This window comes from Rhipicephalus microplus, chromosome 1 (assembly GCF_043290135.1).
Source record: "Rhipicephalus microplus isolate Deutch F79 chromosome 1, USDA_Rmic, whole genome shotgun sequence".
In the NCBI taxonomy this organism is placed as follows: domain Eukaryota; kingdom Metazoa; phylum Arthropoda; class Arachnida; order Ixodida; family Ixodidae; genus Rhipicephalus; species Rhipicephalus microplus.
Genome location: NC_134700.1, coordinates 170024846 through 170048008, shown reverse-complemented (window position 1 = coordinate 170048008; position 23163 = coordinate 170024846). Strand labels below are relative to the sequence as shown.

The 23163-nt window shown below is 47.0% G+C and overlaps 1 protein-coding gene across 2 annotated transcripts in view; it reads right to left on the bottom strand.

Moving 5' to 3' along the window:
* The window catches only part of LOC119178620 (uncharacterized), a 151913-nt gene that overhangs the window by 122219 nt on the left and 6531 nt on the right, over window positions 1-23163 (bottom strand). Inside the window, exon 1 of one of the 2 annotated variants that reach the window (XM_037429836.2) lies at window positions 21636-22238. The exons of the other annotated variant lie outside the window; for it this stretch is intronic. The gene's annotated coding sequence lies outside the window, so the exon portion shown is untranslated. Of the gene's footprint in view, window positions 1-21635; window positions 22239-23163 lie in introns of those variants that run through there. 2 annotated transcript variants of the gene reach the window in all.

Below are 23163 nucleotides of genomic sequence, written 5' to 3'. Positions count from 1 at the left end.
ACAATGAATACAATGGTACCACAATACAATAGATGCAGTGAAACGCAACTGGTTACCAACGAAAGCATGAATAAATACTCGGCCGGCGCTGTTTAGCACCACGTTGGTCAAAAAATGAGTTGCACCCTTTCGTCTTCAACATTGAAGAAAGGGCACAACCAATGCCTGAGACACTCGCGCTCCTCTATGGGAAGAAAAGCTCCTCAGGAAGGAACAGTGGCAACGTGATCCCTAAGCCAAAAGCGGACGAAGCATTGAATCGGGACTCCAACCCCAATTCAGAGATCGCATCCAGAATGTGAGCATGTAACATATTATCGAAGGCTTTCTCGAGATCCAGTGCCGGAATGCCACGAACATCTCTGGCGTCTGGGTCGATAATTTTATGTTTAAGCATTTTCAAACACCCTGCCTGAATAGCACAGTATACACGAAAGCCAATGAGATTGAAAGGGGAGAGCTCGTTTAGCTCAATGTCGTGGTAGATTCGGTTAAGATGCTGCGCGACCTTACCCACGCAAGACGAGAGCGAGATCAGTCGGAGCGTGTCGAGCCCGAAAGCTTCACCAGGCTTGGGAACGAGGACGGCAGATGCCGTTCGCCACTCCTCCGGCACCTGACCTGACTCGATCCCAAATGCGCTTGACCTCGTCAGTTAGTTCGATAAATCTATCGTCCAGATTTTAAAATAACCTGTTAGTAAAATCATCCGGCCCAAGAGCGGTCTTCCTGTTAGGATGAAAAAGACCACCCTCATCTCCTCTGTGCTGAAAGGCGAGTACAGCTCAGCCTCTTTTAGACCGGAGGATTCCGGGTAGTCTGTACCGGCGGAAGCCTTCAGTGGCAGATATATCCGCCAGTTTGAAAGATGTGATCATTGGAGAGCCCAGCAGACTCCTCCTTGTGAATTACGTCACAGTGTGCCTCTGATTAGCTTTAGTTTGCCTTTCTCTGAGGAGCTGCATGAGGATGTTCCACGTTCTCCCTGACCACCTCTGCCCATCGACAGCATTACAGACATCATCTCATTGTTGTTTAGCGAGGGTTTGGCTGGACGATTCGACCTCCTCATTGCTTGCTTGCTTGCTTGATTGATTGATTGATTGATTGATTGATTGATTGATATGTGGGGTTTAACGTCCCAAAACCACCATATGATTATGAGAGACGCCGTAGTGGAGGGCTCCGGAAGTTTCGACCACCTGGGGTTCTTTAACGTCCACACAAATATGAGCGCACGGGCCTACAGCATTTCCGCCTCCATCAGAAATGCAGCCGCTGCAGCCGAGATACGAACCCGTTACCTGCGGGTCAGCAGCCGAGTACCTTAGCCTCTAGACCACCACGGCGGGGTAACCTCCTGATTGAGTCTAGCAATTTTCTTTCATAGCTGCAGTCGCTGCGTACGTTATCTGATAAATATGATGTCTTTTGCTTCAAAAAAAAAAAACTCGCTAGGCGACTGTCCATGCGATCTGTTTTAAGATCCGTTGCACCACCCCAATAGCAGCTTTAACGTCTGCCTTAACCCGCTCGAGTAGCTGGCCAAGGTCATCATACTCATTTTTTGTAACTTTTTCTCAGTTCTCGAAAGGCATCCCAATAAAGCATTTTAAAAAACCACGGCGGTGGGACCTTTTATCGAGGGGGGCAGACGCCATCAAATTGTGACTACCTAAGTTCTCAGGCAAGTTCTGCCAGACAGGGCCCCTTGCTTGATGTTCCTCACAAAAGCCATTTCCGGCGTGGTGTCCCTCGCTACAGAATTGACGCGACATATGGGAAAGTTGGGATCAGTAACTATTAAAATGTTAGGATTAGTAGTACGCCACGGAAGCGCTCACTCTTTAACTATGCTAGCTAAAGCCCCATGTCAGATGGTACGTACTGAAGCCACTTCGAACTGTCAACGGAGCCAAGCCCACGATTTTGGAGGCACTGCACACAACCACATTGAAAGTTTCCCGAGTGTCTGATGGTGAGCTATAAACATATATATACACTATGAAGATGTGCTCCCTAAAGCGATAGTTCGGAAATGACTCAACGAATATGTGTTCCACCTTTAAATCTGGACTAACTTCGCCAACCTCAAAAGAGAACTCATTGAATATGAATGTAGCGACCCCCCCCCCCCCCTTAGCAAGTTACGAAGCGATAACCGCTTTTCTCGTTCAAGGATCTCCTGGAGGAGATTTAAGATTGGCTCATTTACTTGTGAGCTTAACGAACTGCAGCAAGACTGACTTCTTCATGAGGAAGCTCGCACAATTACAAATTCTTCATTCAGCTTCGCAATGATTGCTACTGAACTTCTGTTATACCCACCGGGACCACTATAGAGTGGACAGCGTATCTGTGCGACAATTCGCGTTCGCCGGGCTGATGCAGCAGTCCGGGCACAAGAACAGGCCCGGGTGGCGAAGGGCAAGCAGCAGCAGCTGTGCAATGAGGATTCGTTAGCTTTACGAGCCAAATTAACGCAAGCGGCACCGGCGAGCAAAGCAAGCGGCGCTGCATTGGCGTAACTTTTGTGCGGAAGTTTCTAGAACGGCAAATTTGGCTGCGGTTGCTATGTCTGCAACCACCTGTGGCCACACGTTTCAGCTTCACTGTTTAACCATCCGTACGGCATGCTAGGGCAGTGATATTCTTGTTTCTGCCAAAATTTTTCTGACTTACAGAAATAAAATTATTCGTGAACGCTTGTGTAACCAGCACTCCTGTTGTGTAAGCAATATTTGTTCACAGAAATAATTATTTAGCATAAAGTTAACAATGCAGTACATCAACAAAAGCAAAGTAATTATTAAAAGATAGCAGTAGTGAATTAAGTCTAGAAGAACTTGTTGCTGAACGAGCTGGTGCACATTAAAACAAAGGGGATAAATGCGCTACCCACGTATAAACCAGACACACACAGGCGCAACAATTTATTAATGACTTTCGTTTGTATAATACGTGTGCAGCACAGTTATTCCCCAATTAGTCTTCGTACTGGGCGCCAACATGCGTTACCTTGTTCAAAAGTTCGAACCCTCACAACCCCACCTGCAACCTCAGCTTCCACGTCTTCGATAATAAACATGGAATAATACGGCTAGCTGGTTCTGCTGCATACTGAAGCTTTAGGGCGCACACACGAGGACACAGACGAAAGCATTACAAGGACTGCGCTGGTCTTTCTAATCCTTTCGTCTCTGTTCTCGTGTGTGCGCGCTAAAGCTTCAGTATAAACTTGGAGTTTGCACTCACGGAGAAGCTGTATCACCATGCCATTTACAGAGACAGGATGGTAGTGCGTCGGACGATCCATGCTGATACGAGCCAACGCGGTGCTGCAGTTATCCAATGGCGGGAAATGCAGAGAGTCAATGTGACAGGTATACATAGCTGTATTTTTAAAAAAGCACAATTATTTATTGATTACTTTCGTTTGTATATTACGACAGTCACTCAGAAACAATATGCAACACGTACGAGAGAGAGAACTCTTTATTGAAATGCAGAGAATTTAGTCGGCATGTAAAATTCGCTCACTTGCTCCTCTGCGTGAGTAAGGGGATTGAGGATGCTATGTTATCCTATATGCTGTGCATCTTTGCTATGCTTTACTCTCTCTCTCTCTCTCTCTCTCTCTCTCCCATCAGACTTTCTTCCTGCTCCCACTCACGTTTATCCTGCGTACCCCAGTTCTTGTTCCCATCTTCTTGCTATGCTATACATCAAAAGATTGTATTTAGAAATCTCTGCTTGTTTGCTTAGCCCAGTAGCTATGACTCTCACTTTCGGATTGTGGAAACGTACGGGGTGGAATTTCGTCTCGCCATGAAAATTTTTCTCTTCACGAATTTCCCTCTTTCTCTTTCTTTCCAAATTTCTCTCTATCTCTATTTGTGCGGGTACTCGTTTCCTCACCCATCCTAGTTACTGCATCCCACGCCAGACAAATCGACACAGTGGGAGGGCGCTCATGCTCGGTGAGCGAGGCAGGAATATGAAGAGGACAAAGATAACTCACGCCGGTCGTGTTAATATGCTCACAGTTGGGCTAGAGGAGCGGCACGCCGCTCCATGCCGCTCCTCTAGCCTAGCCGTGAGCATATTACGGTGCACATTACGGCCGTGAGCCTATTATGATGACAGTTTGTTCGAACGCGTATCGGCATAGCGAAGAGCATGCAGCTCCGCTGTAAAATTGGCTGCCGTGAATGCCACATTTCCGAACGCAACGCAACCTTGACTAGCGACTTGAAGCCCTTCCATGCATCCTGATTCTTTGGACACCTCACTCATATACATTCTGGCAGAAAATGTGAGTCCGCTCAATAAACGGATACATTATTCTTTTTTTCGTTCCGACTGCAGCGGGAACCGCCCCCCAGTATCTCATTCCCGTTACCGCCGGACGCGTAACGCATGACAATGCGCGGGCAAGCAGACGTAGAGACGACGCGTTAAACGGGCAGCATTTGGCCGCCTGTCACACGACTTCGACAAGAAAGGTTGAAATCTGCGCATAAGACGTACACCCGCCTTTTCTTTCTGCGCACCCCCAATCACTTTTGCTGTCGAAACCTTGTGTAGTTACCAAAGCGTATCGATTAGCAATCAGGGCAACCGTCGTCTCGTTACGTCGACAAGTGGCCACAGTGGTGGCAGCACTCACGTATCAACCTGTCCGGCGTAACGAGCAGCTTGCATCTGCAAAGGCCAGACACTCGCTCCGGCCATGACTTTTTTTTCATTCTTTTTTTTACTTTCCTCTCGAGTCTCCTCTCCTTATTCCTCGTTCCGTCTTTCAAGGATGCCGGCTCACTTTTCTGGTCTCCACCGAGGTGTAACTCCGCTGGCTCGCGCTCTCGCAAGGCGTAAGTGTGGGCTCGCATACACTATATACGAAAAGCCCCGCAAAAAGAAGCATGCGCACGAGTCAGCCAGTCTCGCGCCGCTGGTTTTTTCGCCGGCTAACCAGCACGCCGGCTGAATCGCATTACCGAGTGCTGTAACGAGCACGCGCGCGCAACACGGGTGCAGAAAGAGAAAGTATACGGATTCAACGGAAGTTTCTCAAGATGCACAGCTCCGAAGCACTCCCTACTACGACTGCACGGAAAAAGAATAGGAGGAGACAGGCTCGGCTGCACCGGCACACACGTAGCCGGGAAATTCAGAAGCAGACGCACGGTCTGCGCACACCTATATATAGGAAGCGAAAAAATGAGAATAATAGCCGTCGCACTATTCATTGTTGGACTAGTATACAAGCGCACCGCTCACGATGTTTTGTTGTTTTCGTTGCCAAAAATATTACTGTGCGGAGCGTCGCTCTGGTTAACTCTGGCGGACTCCGAATGCTGGAGAAAAGTACAGGACGAACACAGACGTCATTTTCTCCTGCCCACCTCTCAGTTCTTGAATGTTTTTGTTTCTTTGTTGCGAGTCTCGTTTTATCTTGAAGCGCAGCAAAGCACTTTCTCTGTCTGTTCTTTTTAAATCTTGGAAAAGGTGCACGCATGAAGACTGTACAAATAAAAGAGGCATTCTAATATTAGCATCTCCAATTTGTAGGAATTAGCAACGAGAAACAGTGCTACAACGTGGTTAGTAAAATATCTCACCCCTTAGCCTGTAAAGCCATGGTGATATTTTGTTTTTCCATGACTTGTTAAACAACAACTGTAATGGTATTCCTTTTCTTCTAAAGCAACTTGTCTAAACTGATTGTGAAGGATATCACGCATACTATTGAAGCAATCTCGGCAAAACTTCCGAGCTGGTAATCAATTTCCTTGGGGCTGGCTCACATGATGGAATTGGCCATGCACCGTGTAGTTGAAGAGATAAGCTATTTTCATAAATGTAAGCGTGGCACTGAATTTACGAAAATGGAACTGAGAGAACACACACCAGCACTAGTCATCCTTGATAAGATAAACCAACAAGCCACGTGCACCCTCGCTAAGATAAGCTAATGAAATTGTTTTAATCCTAGACGAATATTACGCAGCACTTCCGCGCGCTCAACTAAGTAGTACTGAGACCGTTCATGAACTCATTTGCTTCTCACTCACATGCTATTCCGCAACTCTCTCTCTCTCTCTCTTTTAATTTCTACATTGTTAATCGGCTGTCGCCTAAAGTGGTAGATATAGCCAGGACACCGGAAACTTTTCGTCTAATTTCCTAGAGATAGCCAACATTTAGCTATAGTATTTGATCAAGAGTGCACTGCTGTCGCCCTCCTAAAACGTTCCATATGTCATTCCAATAATTCCGAAGATTTTCGTATGCAGTCCACCTAGAGTCCACCCCGGGTTGTCTAGTGGCTAAGAAACCCGGCTGCTCCCTTGAAGGTCGCGGGATCGAATCCCGGCTGCGGCGGCTGCATTTTCAATAGAGGCGAAAATGCTGTATAAGCCCGTGTGCTCAGATTTGGGAGCACGTTAAAGAACCCCAGGTGGCCAAAATTTCCCGAGACCTACACTGCAGCGTCTCTCATAATGATATGGTGAATTTGGGAAGTTAAACCCCACATACCAGTCAAATCAAACACCTGGAGCCTATGTATTTGTCATATATTTCTGTAATGATCTTAGAGAAACCTACGTAAAATCTTATCTAATCTTATCGAATTGTTGGCATGGCATATACGGACCGTTTGAGTAGGGCGGCTTCATATAGCACACTTCGGAGCCAGTATGCCCTAGAAATCGTACCGCTTCTACCACAACAACAACGTGAAAAAGACCCCGCGGGTGGCCATGGGAGACACTTACATCTATGAATGCGAAAGCAGCAAATATAATCGCTAGTGACCTCTCTAAGACGTGTTTAGGCGCGGATTTTCTTTGGTGTCACCCACGACGTCGGTAAACAGCTGTCCAAGCGCATGACAGGATGTGCAACTGATTACGCGTTCGCGAGAATGTCAGAAACGTTGAACGTTTTACAGCGAAAGCTGTACATGGCTATGAAAAACCAAAAAAAAAAAACCATCCGGCAGCGGTGTCAAGAGCGGTCTCCATTGGCTGTGTTATCACTTACGTCGTTCGCCGCGTCGTACCCAAGCACGCGTGCCGTTGGCTGCGTTGTGAGTGACGTCGTCCATCCCACGTTGGCCGTAGCGCCGAGCACGTGCGCATCAGTTTCTCCTGAAACCTAGAGTTATCCGTGGACAAGCCATGGACAACTCTAGAAGAGCGCCGACAATGGAAAAGTGAGATAGCTCGCATTCGCCGGGCTGCAGTCAGAACACAAAAACAGTCCCGGGAGGTCTGAGTACCGACAGCAACTGCGTATCGATGATCCGGCAGCCTTTCAAGCCGCGCTAAATTGTGAACTGAAATGCGAGCCCCGGCGGCAGGCATATCGTGCAAACCACGCCGCCAAGTTAGCTCGCGATGTCAAACGCTTGCAACAACGCCGCGTTGTGGCTTCAATAGTGAGTTTTAGAATCACGCACCGCGAGCCCTTGCGGCGCGGTCGCTGCCACTGCGCATGAGTCGTAACGCGAGTCGCCGTTCACGTTCGCGGACCACCCGCAGAAAATCCGAAATAGCGGACGGCATGGGCGGCCCGCATGTGGCCCGCAAGCGCTGATCTCGAGGCTAGCCTGTTTTCTTCCACCCCATCATCGACATTACAGAATGTTCACGAGCCTGTGTGCATTAAGCACTGCGTACGAACCGTGACAATTACTCTTTGCTATAAGTCGGCGAGCTCGTTCACATCGAGATGTGAGTCTGAGTGAAGCGAGGCGAGTAATCATTTGGTGAGCTTGAGTACGAGTTCTTGCGGTTGAAGAAAATTATAGTGAGTTAGAGTCCGAGTGAACCAGGCTCAGGAAAACTTTGGCGAGTCCGAGTCGAGCGAGTTCAAAGCACAAGATATATGTCTTGAGTAAGTCTGAGTGACTTCCGCTAATGTTTGCCGACTTATGCTCTTGGCCGAATGTAGATTTCTGTGACTCTTTTACTGTGAGGATCAGGGAGCACCTATGGACTCGAAATTTTTGTGGTGACGTGTCATGTATAGAGTGCTAATTTTTTGGTACATCTGTCATAAGCATAGCGATATTGTGTCGGGCATTGTGACTCAACCTAACTGTTGTCTCAAGTGCGAATAAAATTCTTACTTTCTTACGGTGTACATTAAAAACAGCCAGAGAGTAATGCAAAAAAAAAAACACGCGCTGACGTAACAAGCACCGCCTAGACAGTGACAGCGAGAAAGAATTAAACATTATTCACTTGACAAGCCCGCTTACGCCCAGCGGTCATAATCAGTCCAAGTAGCCGCGAGCTGAAGCCGATTGTGTAACCCTGTCACCAACTGCATATAGCCACATGGTCTTCGTGATTTGGGATTGATCGCTGTAGCTTTGGGGCTGATCGCTGGTCGTCTGTTGGTGGTTGAATAGGTCTGTTCGTGAGTTGTTGTGTTGGGCAACTTGCAAGATTCGCCGCCCCTTTCGTACGCTCTAGGAAAGATCGCATCTATAGCAGACAGCAGTGGGTGTAATCGCCCACTTGAGGTCGGCTCAAACTGTTTCCTCTCTATTTACGGGCAACATTTTTCTTTGGCGCAAACGCGGAGAAGAAAGCCATACTTAGAAGTGAAGAGAAGAGCGCAGTGAACAGAGTTAGCGCTCGCCCTGTGCACTGCGTTCTCTTCTCTTCTCAGTATTCTTTTTATTCGCACGTTTGCGCTAAAAGACATGTCATCTCTGATACAATACCACCTCTCCGAACGGGAAGTTTTATTGAAGCTCTTTGTTTAGTATGCGATGCTGTGCAGAGAGTTTCCACACGTTTTTTTTTTTTTTGCAATGTTCTAGAATGCCGTGGCAGTTTTATGAACGCTTTCACCTGGTTCTGGCGACAGACGATCAAGCACAGGCTTATTTATGTTTTTGTTTTTTCGCACTTTTCCACAACTTTCACCTCACGGATGCACAGTGCGACGCAGACTGTGTGAAACCGTTCGCGTGTCCTGGATAAGGCTCGCTTATCGTCGTGGTCGTTGCAGCGGCGTCGCGACTTTGAAGAAGATGGTAATCAGGGCCGACGACAACGAGCACGCGAGCGGACCTTCTTGCTGCATGCCGAAAGAGCATTGTGCAATACGACGGCACTGCGCCCGGCGCGAAGACCAGTTGACCCTCGCCTACATGCGCCTTTGACAACAACCACCGCAGTGCGGCGACGTGTATCGCCAGCTTTGTGCGCTCTGAGCGAATGACGGGATCCGGCCATACGTGTGGCGGTTGATCTGCACAGGACGGCCGATGTGCTTTGTGAAAATTCCTATACCGCACAAACTTCCTTTTGTAACGTACGCCCACCCCCTTTTTCGCATGATCATTAAGAGGCATATACTCTCAGGGCACTGGCGATGCCTTGGGGAGGGGCGGTCATTGGTGTATTCTACCCCAAACCATTGGCAATTTACAATTTTGCATTATATATATATATATATATATATATATATATATATATATATATATATATATATATATATATATATATATATATATATATATATATATATATATATATATATATATATATATATATATATATGTATGTATTACGCACTCCCAAACATGCATAAAGGATTGTTTCATCAAGCCGATTGCGTTAAAGAGCACATTTCCCAGAAACTTGGGCGACACCAATGATTGTGAAAGAAAAATTAGTGTTATACGTGAGCGAGAAGTCGAAATGTCGAAATAGATGAAACTAAACAAATAATAATAAAATGGCAGCATATCCACGGAGTGAATGATGAAGAGTGGGGCGAAGCATTCGTCCGTCCATTCGTTCTTGCTTCCGTCCATCCATGCGTCCGTCTGTGCGGCCGTCCACGCGTCCCTCCGCCCGTCCGTGCGTGCGTCTGTTCGTGCGTCCGTCCCTGCGTTCGTCCATGCATCCGCCCCTGCGTCCGTTCATGCGTCCATCCATGCATCTGTCTGTGTGTCCGTTCGTCCATCTATTCAACACTATTCAACACAATTACCGCAGATGTCCATCAATCTCTGCAAATCTTCCTTGTTGTTGGCCATTAGCACTATATCATCTGCGTACATTAATGCTGGTAGTGCCTGATCAATAAGTTTTCCTTGTTTGACTAAAGAGAGGTTGAAGCCCAGCCCACTTCCATCTAATTTTGCCTCTAATCCTTGTAGGTACATCATGAATAATAAGGGCGACAGGGGGCACCCCTGCCTAAGCCCCCGTTTTACCTCTGCAGGCTTGGATACCCGTTTTTCCCACTTTATAACTACCTTGTTACCTTTATAGATACCCTTTAAAAGATTAGTGACTACATGTTCCACGCCTAGTGTGTCCAGTATTCCCCACAATTCCTCTTGAACCACGCTATCGTACGCTCCCTTGATATCCAAGAATGCTAGCCACAGGGGCCTGTGATCCTTTTCTGCTATTTCGATGCACTGCGTCAGTGAGAACAGATTGTCTTCCAACCTCCTGTGTTTCCGAAACCCATTCTGCAGTTCCTCCAGCACCCCCTCATCTTCTATCCATGCATGCAGTCTTTCCTTTGTAATCTGCATCGCCAGCCTGTAGATCACTGATGTCACTGTTATAGGACGGTAGTTGTTTATGTCAGCTTTGTCCCCCTTTCCTTTATAGATCATCCTCATCCTGCTAAGTTTCCATCCATCGGGAACTTCACCATCGATTATTATTTTGCTCACTGCCTCTCTCAAAGCCTGCTTAGACTTCGGACCTAATGTCTTTATCAGCCTTATTGGAATGCCATCTGGGCCTGTTGATGTACTACTAGGAACCCTTTCCTCAGCCCTTTCCCACTCTCGTTGTGAAAATGGAGCCATTGCACCACTTGATTCATCCTTGTCTATTGTGGTGCATAAAGTACTTCTTTGTTGAAATTTCTCTGTCACCCTTTTTCTTATATATTCAATAGCTTCGTCCCCTTCTAGCCTGGTACCTTGGGCTGTAGTTATAAAACTCTGCTCTAGGCTCGTCTCAATTCTTAGGGAGTTCAGATGGTTCCAAAATTTCGCAGCTGCCTTTCTATCTTTTTTATGTACTTCTGCCAGCCACTGAGCTGGCAGAAGCACCGCTATCCAGCGGACATTCCAAGGACTAAACGAGAGGTGGCACACGCTCACTTTCTTACGGCTTGCGCTTCAGGTCTACTTCCCACCTTTAACCACCTCGAGTTAATGGTATATACTAGTTCACTGTATTCATGGCACTGCGGCCCAACGCTCGCTAAACCTTTGTAAAACCAAGGAGGTTAAGCCCAGCGAGTATAACGTAGTAACCTTTTCCTGTCAGATAGTGCTCAATGTACATGCCAATGGCTGCTTATGGGGAATGAGAGACAAGAGCATTCGGCTTTTAGTGAACACGCACGCCGCGAACTTTTTATTGTTCAACAACGCAGACGAGAAATCTTTCACCAGCACCACCTTGCAGGTCAAAACGCAAGACTGGTTACACACTACGACTACGATTACTACGAGGGACGAACAGGTGCCGCTTTAAGGAGCTTCGCCAGAAAACAGTAGTGAGCTATACTACCTTGTTTATTTATTTTGGCATATTATTTCTCCACTGCTAATGTTCGCCAATCAATGTCTCATCTCTAGACAACTTCGGGTAATGAAGCGTGGTGTGTCATGAACGCGAGGAATACATGTGTTTAGAAAAAAATGTTTAACGATTTCTAGTACTTCGTACTCAACTATGGGGGAGCACTGAGCCGTCCCGCTAAATAAAATTCAAAAAAATCAAGCTGCGTTCGCCAATTCTTCTATAGTCAAAAAATGGCTATAAACTTGTTCCGGTGGTTGGTTCCGGCAGGTGGTCACTGCGGTCACTGGAGCCACATAGACCTAACAAGTTCACCATTTTTTACGCATACACATAATATGAAGTACGCATGTGGTATATATAGCCCCTACTTTGCAGGGGCATGTCTGGCACAGGGAAGCACTTGTGTTTCAGGATGAAATATAACAAGTTAAAACCTACAGCACCATATTATACTACCTGGTTGCGTATGTTTAGGGACGTAGCACAAGACTTTTAATCAGCCTTACTTATAAAAAATTGCATGTCATATTTATTTATTATAAAAGTGTCACAAAAAGACATTGTGGACAGTGGCCGAAACAAAGTTATGAACTTCTTCTCAGTGCAGTTGAATTCTTCACACGGCTAATATATCGGCGTTTACAAGGTAATATTAGTTAACGCGCACGCTGCGAATTTTTTTATTGTTCACCAACGCACAGTAGAAATCTCCCACCGGCACCACCTTGCAGGACCAAGCGTAAGACATGTTACGTACAACGACGAGGGACGAATGGGTGCCGCTTTAAGGAGTTTCGCCCCTAAAAAATGTTGTTCCCCAAGCCCGTGGTCAGTCTCCACATTGCTCGATTCCCTCGCAAGCCCCCGGCGGGCACCATGAATGAAAACCAGGGTGCATCGTGGGCACGTGACAGGCGAGCGGTACATTTCTCGCCCCTCACGCCGTTTCCCACTCGTTTTTCTTCGGGATGATGTGCCGCTTGCGGCCCCTGTTGAATGCAGTGGAACGTTTACAGAAGTAACGCCGTTCCCTTTGCCGTTCCCTTTGCCGTTCCCTTGTAAACATAATGAGTTACTCGTTACACCAGTCATGAATGAAACGGTGGCGTACCTCTGCTCCTGCTGATAGGAACTAGTACCTGGAAAGTCATACCTTGCGACGCCGTTCCGTACAACCCTGCACGAGACCATGCTGAGTCGCTGCCAAGACTTGTTCAAGCATAGAGCTTCATAGCAGGTCCCTAAAGCGAAATCTGGCGCTTGTGTCTATGGGAGCTGCAACGCATGGCACTTCAGTCAGCGTTGCAATGATCGGTAGTACACGGATTAACCTATGCTTTGTTCTCTCGACTCCATGTTTCGCTGTAAGGCCTGCAGCTACGTTGTAATAAGACGAGAGAGAGAGAGAGAGAGAGATAAAGATGCAAGGAAAGGCAGGAAGGTTAACCAGACGCACATCCGGTTTGCTACCCTGCACTGGGGAAGGGACAAAGGGGAGAAAAGAGATTGCAGAAAGATGAGAAGGTACACACAATCACGAGCCCACTCGGGGAGCACACACAGTCTACAGGCGGTCGCTCAGGTTTGTTAACTTAAGGTAAAGTAGCAGTGCTTTAGGTGCTTTCTGCGCAACTGAGGCAGATGCCCAAGGTCTTAGTATCTTCTGCACACAAAATGGTCCGGGGTCAAGTCGATTCAAAACCATCCGGAGCTGGCATCGCTGTGTGTCGTAGCAAGCGCAGCTGCACAGGACGTGTTCGATGGTCTCTTCAGCTCCGCAGTAGTCGCATGTAGGAGTGTCTGCCATACCAACGCGAAATGAGTACACCTTTGTAAGTGCAACACCCAACCAAAGGCGGCATAACATTGTCGCATCGAAGCGGGAAAGTTGTGATGGTAGCTTTAGCTAATAAGACGAAGTTTCATCAAAAGCTATGCGGTCCCACTTCACAGTACTGGCCCCTTTAGGCCAGTCAATACAAGTCAGCTCGCGATGTTCGCAAACAGCCATTCTTTTATCCCAAACATAAGGCAAAACACAACAATCAAAACAGCTACAAGTGCGTTCGATGCAGCAAGCACCAAATCTAATTCTAAGAACTATACGCGCCAGTCCTATGGTGGCTGAACGATTGCAGCGTTGGAGTTCTCTTGCCTTCGCAAAATCGTCCTGCCACAGAAGTTTTCGTATAAGAACATTTCAGCCAATACAAATGCGTGATGTGCCATTAGCAGAGCAACTGACCAATGAGATAACGCACTCACGGATGGGAAGTTAGGTGACTTCCACCTCTGGTAAATATTCCAAGGAACCATGTGTTCAACAACAAACTTGGCAAAGTAAAAGATGAGAAGCCTCCGCTACAAATTTTCCGGAATGATTGGATGCCTATGTTTTTCAAAGACAGAGGCATGCCGGTCCGGCTAGGAAATCATGTCCAAGAAACGTTGCCTAATCTGTGCTAGCCCTTGGTGTAAACCCCCGTTATACAAACACCTCGTATGCTGCGCTGAACGGGCCCGCTCTCAAACACACATGTTCAATCAGACTTCGCGGATACTACAAGGAAGGAACATGCGGAAGGACAGGGAAGTTGGTCAGTTCTTAGACAGTCTGGCTACTTGCACTGAGGGAAAGGGAGAGTAAAAGAGAATAGCAGTAAAGAAGTGCTATAAAGAAAAGGTACAATTAACCAACAAAAAGACAGAAGAAGGACGCAGATTCCGACGCTGTCTAAAGTGTATCTTTGATGTCTGTTTTCATTTTTAAAGGCAACGATACTTTCAAGCCTTCTGTGCAGAGAACAGGCTTGACCAGAGTCCTAAGACACTTTATGCATACTAGGGTCATTGGCAAACCTAACATACAGGAAATTTAACAGCTTGCCAAAACTGACCCTGAGGTACAGCTTGCGCTCCTGGGTCACGTTAGGCAGGCGGCAGTTGGAGCTTTGGACTTGGGGCCCCACCTAATCAAGCTCATGACCCCTTGTCCCAAATCCTTATCAATAAAGTTATTCTTGTCTTGACACACTTAAACAGGGTCTGGGAGTCGTTGACGGCGACACTCGCAAGATGGGCGTTTCTTTGCAGCTTCTGTTAAATGCGAAGCATTTCTTAGCGAACTTCGGTGACTTTGAGCGTATCTATCTATCTATCTATCTATCTATCTAGCCGCTTACGTTTGGGTGCTCTCGTGATCACCCTTTAACTTGGCGTGAACCAAAATTAGCATGGCTTGACGAGTATGACGCGCTGGTGCAGAACATGAATAATGTCGCCTTCTCGTCGCGTACGTCGTCAAACACTTTCCGCCAGACAGTGGCACATACCCACGGGCGGGTTTGTGCCACTGGTATGCGGGTATGTGCCACAGGTGATTGACACGTAGTATCTACCAAGGAACGACGAGAACCCACATGGGAAATTTTAACGCGTGAGCATTAAGTAATACCCGACATTCGTAGCGTCGACCCAACGAAGGCATGGAATAAATGTGCAGTGTTAAGAAAAACCGGAGATAGGCAGCGTTGACTGCCCGACGAAAGAAAATAACAAATTTCAGGGTTCTAGCAGGAATCGAACCCAAGCATTCTGCGTGACAGTCAAGCATTCTACCACAGAGCTACGCCAGGTCCATACTTTACAAATAGACACTAATCTTCGTGAAGCGTCAGTAGTGGTTGCAGTGCTGCCTACCCAATTTTATCAATATTACATATGCACTCTTTTGATAGAGCCATTACGTCGGGTTCACGTCAATTGTGGTTAGGTGCCATGCGCTGAAGTGTATTTATGTAGCAGTGTCTCGGGGCCAGTATCTTCGCGAGCATCAGCGCTTCATATCAGCTTTTGGTGTGCTAATGCGAATGTTCCAGTTGACATCGTTTTGCAAGTGCAAACAACTGGTTATACAAACAACAGCAACTCTTCAATATATGTCTGTGCGTGCAACATTTGTACACACTTAGCGTCAATTCGTGACTTGTCGTTCAAAATAAAAAAAAAGACTGCAACACGGTCACTATCCCTGCACATGCTTCGCATAACATCAATTCCCAGGTACGTGGGGTCTGCCGAATTTTAAATGCGAAGCATTTTTCAGTGAACTTCGGCGACTTTGAGCGTATCTATCTATCTAGCCGCCTACGACTTTTAGCTCTCCTTGCCGTTTCGATAATGGTATCAATACCAAACTTGGTATGGCATAACATGACTGTATAAAGAACGTATTTGACTAGTCATGACATGAAAATCATTACATATATGTCATGAATGTCATAATTTACATTTCTATTTCCTGCAGCTCTTGTGGTGGTTTCGTTCACATGGCATGTTGCAAAACTGGTATGGTATTACATGATTGCATGGCAAACACAAGCGACAGACCATGACATGGAAATCATGAGATGCGTGTCATGTAACAGCATGCCTACATGCCATGTTCTTGATGCGCTCGCGGCCATTTCGCTGGCATCACAAGTACCAAACTTGGAATTACGCGACGCGAACTGGCGACATAGTTAAATGACACATCCAGATATGATAATCACGACATGCGTGCCATGTAACAACATGACGACATGCCACACTCATGATGCGCTCGCGGCCATTTCGCTAGCTTCACATATGCCAAATTTGGTATTACATGACGTCAATGGATTACGAAGGTATGCGACTGGTGCAAACATGATAATCATGAGATGCATGTCATGTGAGAACATGATTACATGCCACAGTCAAGGAGCCAATACACTTTGACGTGACGCGGTGCACATGCTCGCCGGTGTTCATTTTGTCCGGTCACGCCGGCGGGCTCACGTAATGTGGCGGTCCTACCTTATATCGCAGGCGCGCGCTGTGCTGCGTCGCTTTGACGCATGAGCATTTCAGCGCGTCCGGCGTCCCTCCATCACGATAAGAGGGAAACGCAGTGTTGTCTGGGTAACGCACCGGCACGAATTTCGCGCTGGTTGCCGTCGCGCCACGCCGAAGGACGCTGGTTGCGTCGGTCGCACCTGGCGTCGGACTATAGAGTGCTCGCATTTTGCTGACGTAGCGTCGCTGTGCCCAGCGTGCGCGTGCGTCAACGCTACAGTGAAGTATATTGGGCCCTTCATGATGCGCTCGCGGCCGTTTTGATAGCTCCACATATACCAAATTCGGTGTTACGTGACGTCAATGTATGACGAAATATATGACTGGCGCAAACATGATAATCCTGACACACGTGTCATGTAAAGAACATGACAACATACCACGCTAATAGCTTGCTCGTGGCCGTTTCGCTAGCTCTACATATACTAAATTTGGTATCACGTGACGTGAATAGATGACGAACGTAAACGACGCATTCAATCACAATAATCATGACACGGAAGTCATGTACGGCATCATTTACCTCCACCTCGTAACGTTGTGCTGATTTTAAAGTGACATATCAAGCTTTCTTATTCGTGTTTCGCATATCGTCAACTCTCACTCTACGTGAGATCAGCCAGTATTTTTTTTTTATTGCGTGTCGAATTGTAGGCCATTAGAATTCGATAGGAGCGGAAATCAGTGAAATATACCCCAACGTTACGCTAAACACCACATGCCTGATCGCAGAAGGTATCCACTACCAAACGCTGACGAAATGTTTTCGGTGCTCTAAGAATTTGGAACATTGTTCAAGGACTTGCATAAGCAGGGCGAATTCTAGGGGTCGAAACGGATGACGGTAAACTGAAGCATCCAATATTTCGTTCTAAGTTTTCATAAATATTAATGTCTCATGCTGCTATGCATCTGCAAGTGGACGGCTTTGAGCTCTCCCATAGTACAGTGCCAAGTTCAGTAAATCGTTAACCACTTCTTCTAAACACACATGTGCTGCGCACGAGACGACTTTGTGCTCTCCCATAGTAGAATACCTAGTACTCAAAATCGTTGACCACTTTTTCTAAACACATATCTCATCACCCACAGCTGTCGCACCTGGTAGCAGCCTTGGGGACGGCTTCCACCTCTCCCATAGAAGAGTACCGAGTACTCTAAGTCGTTAACCACTTTTTCTAAACGGAAATCATCCTAACGACAGCTGTGACGCGTTTCTGGTCACTCCCACGTTGCATGTGCGGGATGGCCTTTAGCTCTCCCATAGCAGAGTACCAATACCCTAAAGCATTGAATACTTTTTTGGAAATACACCAGCGTTTGGTTCCTGTTTGCGGATTGACATCACTTCACCCGGTATGGCTTTCTGCCCTCTCATAGTAGAGTGCCAAGTACTCTGAATTGTTAAACACTCTTCTTAAGACACAGATTTAGGTGCACGTTAAAGAACCCCAGGTGGTCAAAATTTCCGGAGCCCTCCACTACGTCGTCTCTCATAATCATATAGTGGTTTTGGGACGTTAAACCCCACAAATCAATCAATCAATCATTAAGACACACAGTGTAAGGTCCACGGAACTACTCCTTGCTCTACCATTGTAGAGTACCATGTACTCTATATCATCAACTTTTTCTAAACACACAGTACTCTAGACCGCTTTTCCAAACGCACCATCTGGCATTTCATTGGCTTTGGGAACGCGTCAGCGCATTCTGGACATCGAAAATGTGACTGGAGCAACCAGGATTTCCTACAGCGACCAATAAAGCATGTAACAAGGTCGATAGGTGGGTTGGTGTAGTCCCATGTTAATTAAAGCAGCGCAAAACCACAGGAAAAGTACGGACAGTTACAAAAAGTTACCTCAACTGAGCCTAAAGTTCTGCTTATAGACGCCACGCCTACGCTCGTCGAAAAGAAATGTACTGCTAGGATTGCTTCTCATTTCGTTCCAGAGGACTCGGGTGCATCGAAGAGTGTGCCGGTGTTCTTTGTCGTTCTTCTTGTAAACATCGATACCGAAGGCGGCTCCAGCTCCTTGTGGATTTCACCGCTACTCACCAGCTTAGAATCTTGACTTCGGACAAATAAATACTTTTCGTTGTGTTAGCCAAGGGTCTCCTCAGAGAAAAGACATCCGAAGGACCACAAAAGAATTTTCAGCTGACTTCCCTTAAGGAAAATGCCCTAAGGCTTCTAGATGAACTTAACCTCACCAGAACTAAGTAGGTAAAGCAGGTGAAAATGTCTTCACTTAGAAATCTTCATTCAAAAACCAAAGAGAGGGCATGCCCTTCAGAGCAATTGTGTCTGAATAGGGAACGTGGCAGTATGCAGTTTCTAGCTACCTTCAGAGGCATCTATCGGGTCTTCATGATGCCAATCCGTTCCCGTACTCACAATACCGAAGCTGTTGTTCAGTATCTTAATGTTAGCAACCCAGGTGCATGCTCTGCTTTCAGTGTTCTGGAAAGAGAGAGGGGGAAAAAGTGACAGGCCGCTTGACTAAGTTTCCACCACCCCCCAATTGCATCAGGTAGAAGTAGTGGTGGCGACAGAATACATGGAATATTCACAGTAACTCACTTTTGTTACACAAATATATGGACGAACATGTAATGCAGAGAGAGAGAGAGAGAGAAAATAAGATGAGGGAAAGACATTTTAGTTGAAGGCAGTACAGGTTGTATACACTCGACATAAAAAAGGCATGAATGAGCACGGTTGCACAATCTTTGCGCAAATATGGCAAAAGAAATATTGCGAACAAAACTCTGTTTTTCGGAGACTGGGTAAATATGTGATCCCTATAGCTTGTTTTTTTCATACCCTGTTTCTCCCTATCTGGTGTTAGTATGTTAAACTTCTTTACCGATTGCTGTTCTTTTCTTTTTCCTTTACTATTTTTTTCTTGCTTTTCTTGCCATTGCGCATAAATACTATGTGGAGTTTAGCGTCCTAAAACCACTATATGATTATGAAAGACGCCGCAGCGGAGAGTTTCGGAAATCTCGACCACCTGGGGTTATTTAACCTGCTCCCAATTTGAGCACACGGGCCTACACTGCCATTACTCATGTTGCCAATATTCTTACAAGGCGGCAATAGCGCTGTTCGTTTGGGTCACTTCATTTTATGTTTTCTTTTCATTCTTCTTTAATAAACACTCCAGTTGCGAGTAGGAGTTTCTTGCGTCCATTTCTCCATCTTCTAGTTTGCGCTGCATAATCGATATGCAATAAAGCATGTTCCCGTACGTTTATCGTGTGTACGTTCGTCTGGTTTATATCGTGTGCAAGGGCGTATCAAGTTCAAGATGCTGGAAAACGACAAAAAAAAAACGGCAAGGGACTAGCCACCGTCATTCTCACCATGACCGATATTTTGTCACGCTTCCGGTTCCCACGATGCCATCTCTCTGTCCCGTATATCACGTTACCCGTGCTGTAGAGTCAAGTTTTTTTTTTTTTTTTTTGCAAGGACGACGTTATTACGCTGCGCTACCCCTCATCTTCCAGTGCCATTCTGAGGCCCACTCATGTTGCAGCCCAGTCACAAAAGTTCAAGAATTCGTAAAAATACGTTGTCAAGTAAATAAACTTTGACTTGAGTATTTCAGATACCCGCGATGCTACATTGCACTGATTTATTCCTTAGTCTCCATTTTATGCTTATACAGCTGTAGACAAATTAGTACAGCTCGAGGAAGGATCATGAATGGTGCCAACATTGCACTATATGGTCACATTAGTCGTTTATTCAATTTTCGCATTGTCTGTATACGGTCTGTCATGTATTTTCTCTATGAATAACTTATTATATTTCTAAACCTATAGTTAATCCAAACTTGTATAAGCCGCCATTCCTGAGCTTACCAAAAAAATCTATTGTTCCATTTTGATGAGGGGCTCTATACCCCAACTTTTGGGTCTCCTGGAAGTGTCGCGCCTTCATTAATGTTCTTTTTTTCTTTTTGCGATTTTGTTGATAAACTTGAAACGTACGCACATAGCACAAGACGACGCAGCCATGCTGTGACATTTTTATCTGATGTTGCACTGACGTCACTGAAATCACCATGTTGATGCGCCGCATCGCACGTGCAAGGTTTGTGACGTCACGCGTTAATGTTATTGTCGCACCGCTTGCAAGTTATTTTGTTAGTTACGCACTAAGTCCAATGAAGTTCTGGCCCCATCGTTATCCCATTGAAGCAGGATAGATGCAATATTGTTTTGCTGTCTTTACGTCATCAAGACCGCCATAGTGGTGAACCAGTATGCGTTACGAAGCTGCGACAGGGGCAAACTACTCATAAGTTTACACACAGCTACTGTTGACTTAAGTTCTACCTATACCGTCCCTATTTAATCTAGGTGGAGTGGAAACACGTGGCATTACGGCTATGGCGGAAACTTTGCTGACGTGGCATTATCACTTACTATACTGATATGCACTACAGTTAAGCGACTCAAATAAGAACCGACATTGATATGTTCGGAAATGTACTGTTTGTTAATTTTTTTAAATGCATCCTGCACAGCAAAAGAAGGACGCTTACGAATCGTATTTGCGTCAGTCGGCTCAGTATGCCAAATGAGGTTCACTAAGGATGTTTTTACATACTGTCCCTAGAATGCTTTTTTTTTTTTCGTTATGTGTCTCAGTTTGTGTAACAGCGAAGAACCGGAATGACTTCGAGACGAATGGGCGAGCGACCATCTTCAAGATATTCACTAGCGAGTGCAGGTTAATTTGTTCATTAATTTCTTTCGCGTGTAAATTTAATTCATCCCGTAACAATGCGTACCAGTCGGCTCAGGCTGCCCATTGGGGCGTTCCAAATGACAGCATGCCAGACGCGTAATGCAGTATTCCAGACGCCTACGAAACAATCAGGGATACCTTTGCCATCCAACAATCGATGGGCGCTAAACGCTCAACGGCGTTATCGAGGTCACCACTGTCGCCAGAGAAAAGAACGACGGGAGAGTTTAAAACGTCAGAGCCCATTAGAGTCTATGAGTAGTCGAAAGAGAACGACGCCAGCCCAGTCGTCATGCTTCCCTTTACACCTCTCAACAATCTTGACGTTTTGAGAACAACACCGCTGCGACGAACAGCGGCGAACTGCGACCGCGCTGGCGAATAAAACATGGGGCGCTTACGTTTTCTCGCATCCTCCTCGGGCCTGTGACGCGATGCAGCCGGGCTTAATCCGTCAGTGATCCCGTCATCGGACGCGGCGCACAAAAAGAAATCTCGGGATGCTTGTTTCCGTCAGCCTGCGGCACCGTGGGCGCTCGTCGCGGGCATGCCGGGTGGTTGGCTTTTCCCAGTGCATCCGATAGCACATACACACTAACACACCTCACACACACACAGTATAAAGTAAGCAAGCAACGGTGCGGTAAGAGGACTCGACTGGACAAGGACTGCCCAGGTCGGCGCAACAGTGGAGGAGGAGGCGGTGGAAGAAGGGTCAGACCGACGCGGCGGGGACGACCTGATGAAGCAGCAGGGCTGTGGACGACACGCACGCACCAGCAGCAACGCTTGACTTTCGCCGCGGGTGTCGTCCGCGGCGGACAAACCTGCTCGGCGAGAAAACGGCCCGCTCTGCCGAAGTACCCCCCCGACGCATCACACAGCTGGCAGGTTCGCTACAGGCGGCTGGCACTGTACACCACCACCGCGGCATCCACACCAGCGAGTCCGCCGTAGCCCACACTGCACAACCCGAAACGGTAATTACGGTCACTCGCGCTGCGCTGAAAGAAAGTCGTCCACGGCAGGCGAGACCGGCTCTCGCTCTCTCGCGCATGTTCTCGCTTACTTCCCGTTTCTTTGCGCACTTCGGAATTCGTTCGTTTTCTTTCTCTTTCGCCTACGTCTCTTTATTTTCTTTTATATGCTTTGTCAGGGCCTCTCGCAGATGGGAGGCAGATAGAGAGCGAGTCCTTGAAGACGGCAACGCGCGCCGGTCAGGCTGGTTGCGCTCGGCCGATGGCGGGCCGGCTAGCGGCGCGGGCAGTCCACGCCGTGCGCGGCCAAGCATCGCCGCCGCCTCGCAATGATGCGTGCGTCTGGCCGCTGCGTCGATGAACGAGGATTCATTGTTACCCACCACCCCCTTCCGTTTCTTGCCCCCCCCCCCTCCCTCCTGCTTCTTCTTCTTCTTCTATGCCATAGTGAGCGTCGGGCACGAGAAAATCACTGCAGGCCGCCGACGTCGTACAAGATTCTCGGCGAACAGTCTTTCCCCTCTACCCTCCTTCTCTTTCCTTCGGACATTTCTCTTGTTTTTCATTCCTGCGAAGGCGGAAGGGAGGTGCCACATAAGAGAGTCGTGAGTCCGAGATGAATGGTTAACTCACTCTCGACTGCGTGCAGCCGCGCGACGGCTCACGCGCGCAGATGGCACTAGTGCTGGCGATTGTTAACCCGCGCAGCGAGTGGACCTGCGTGCGTTGATGTTCTCTGCTGTGCCGACTGTGTGCTTGCTTTCAGCGACGCATTTAGCGTGGCACATTTCTGCGCTTAATGTGAAAACGAAATAAAAGCAAGAGACTGCGGCAGCCCTCTCTGGCTTGCTGCGTGTGGATAAGCTATACAGCTTTTGACTTGTGTAGCGGAACACGGAAGCCCCGCATTGAAATGGCGTCTTTTTTTTTAACTGCCCGCCATCATATAGCT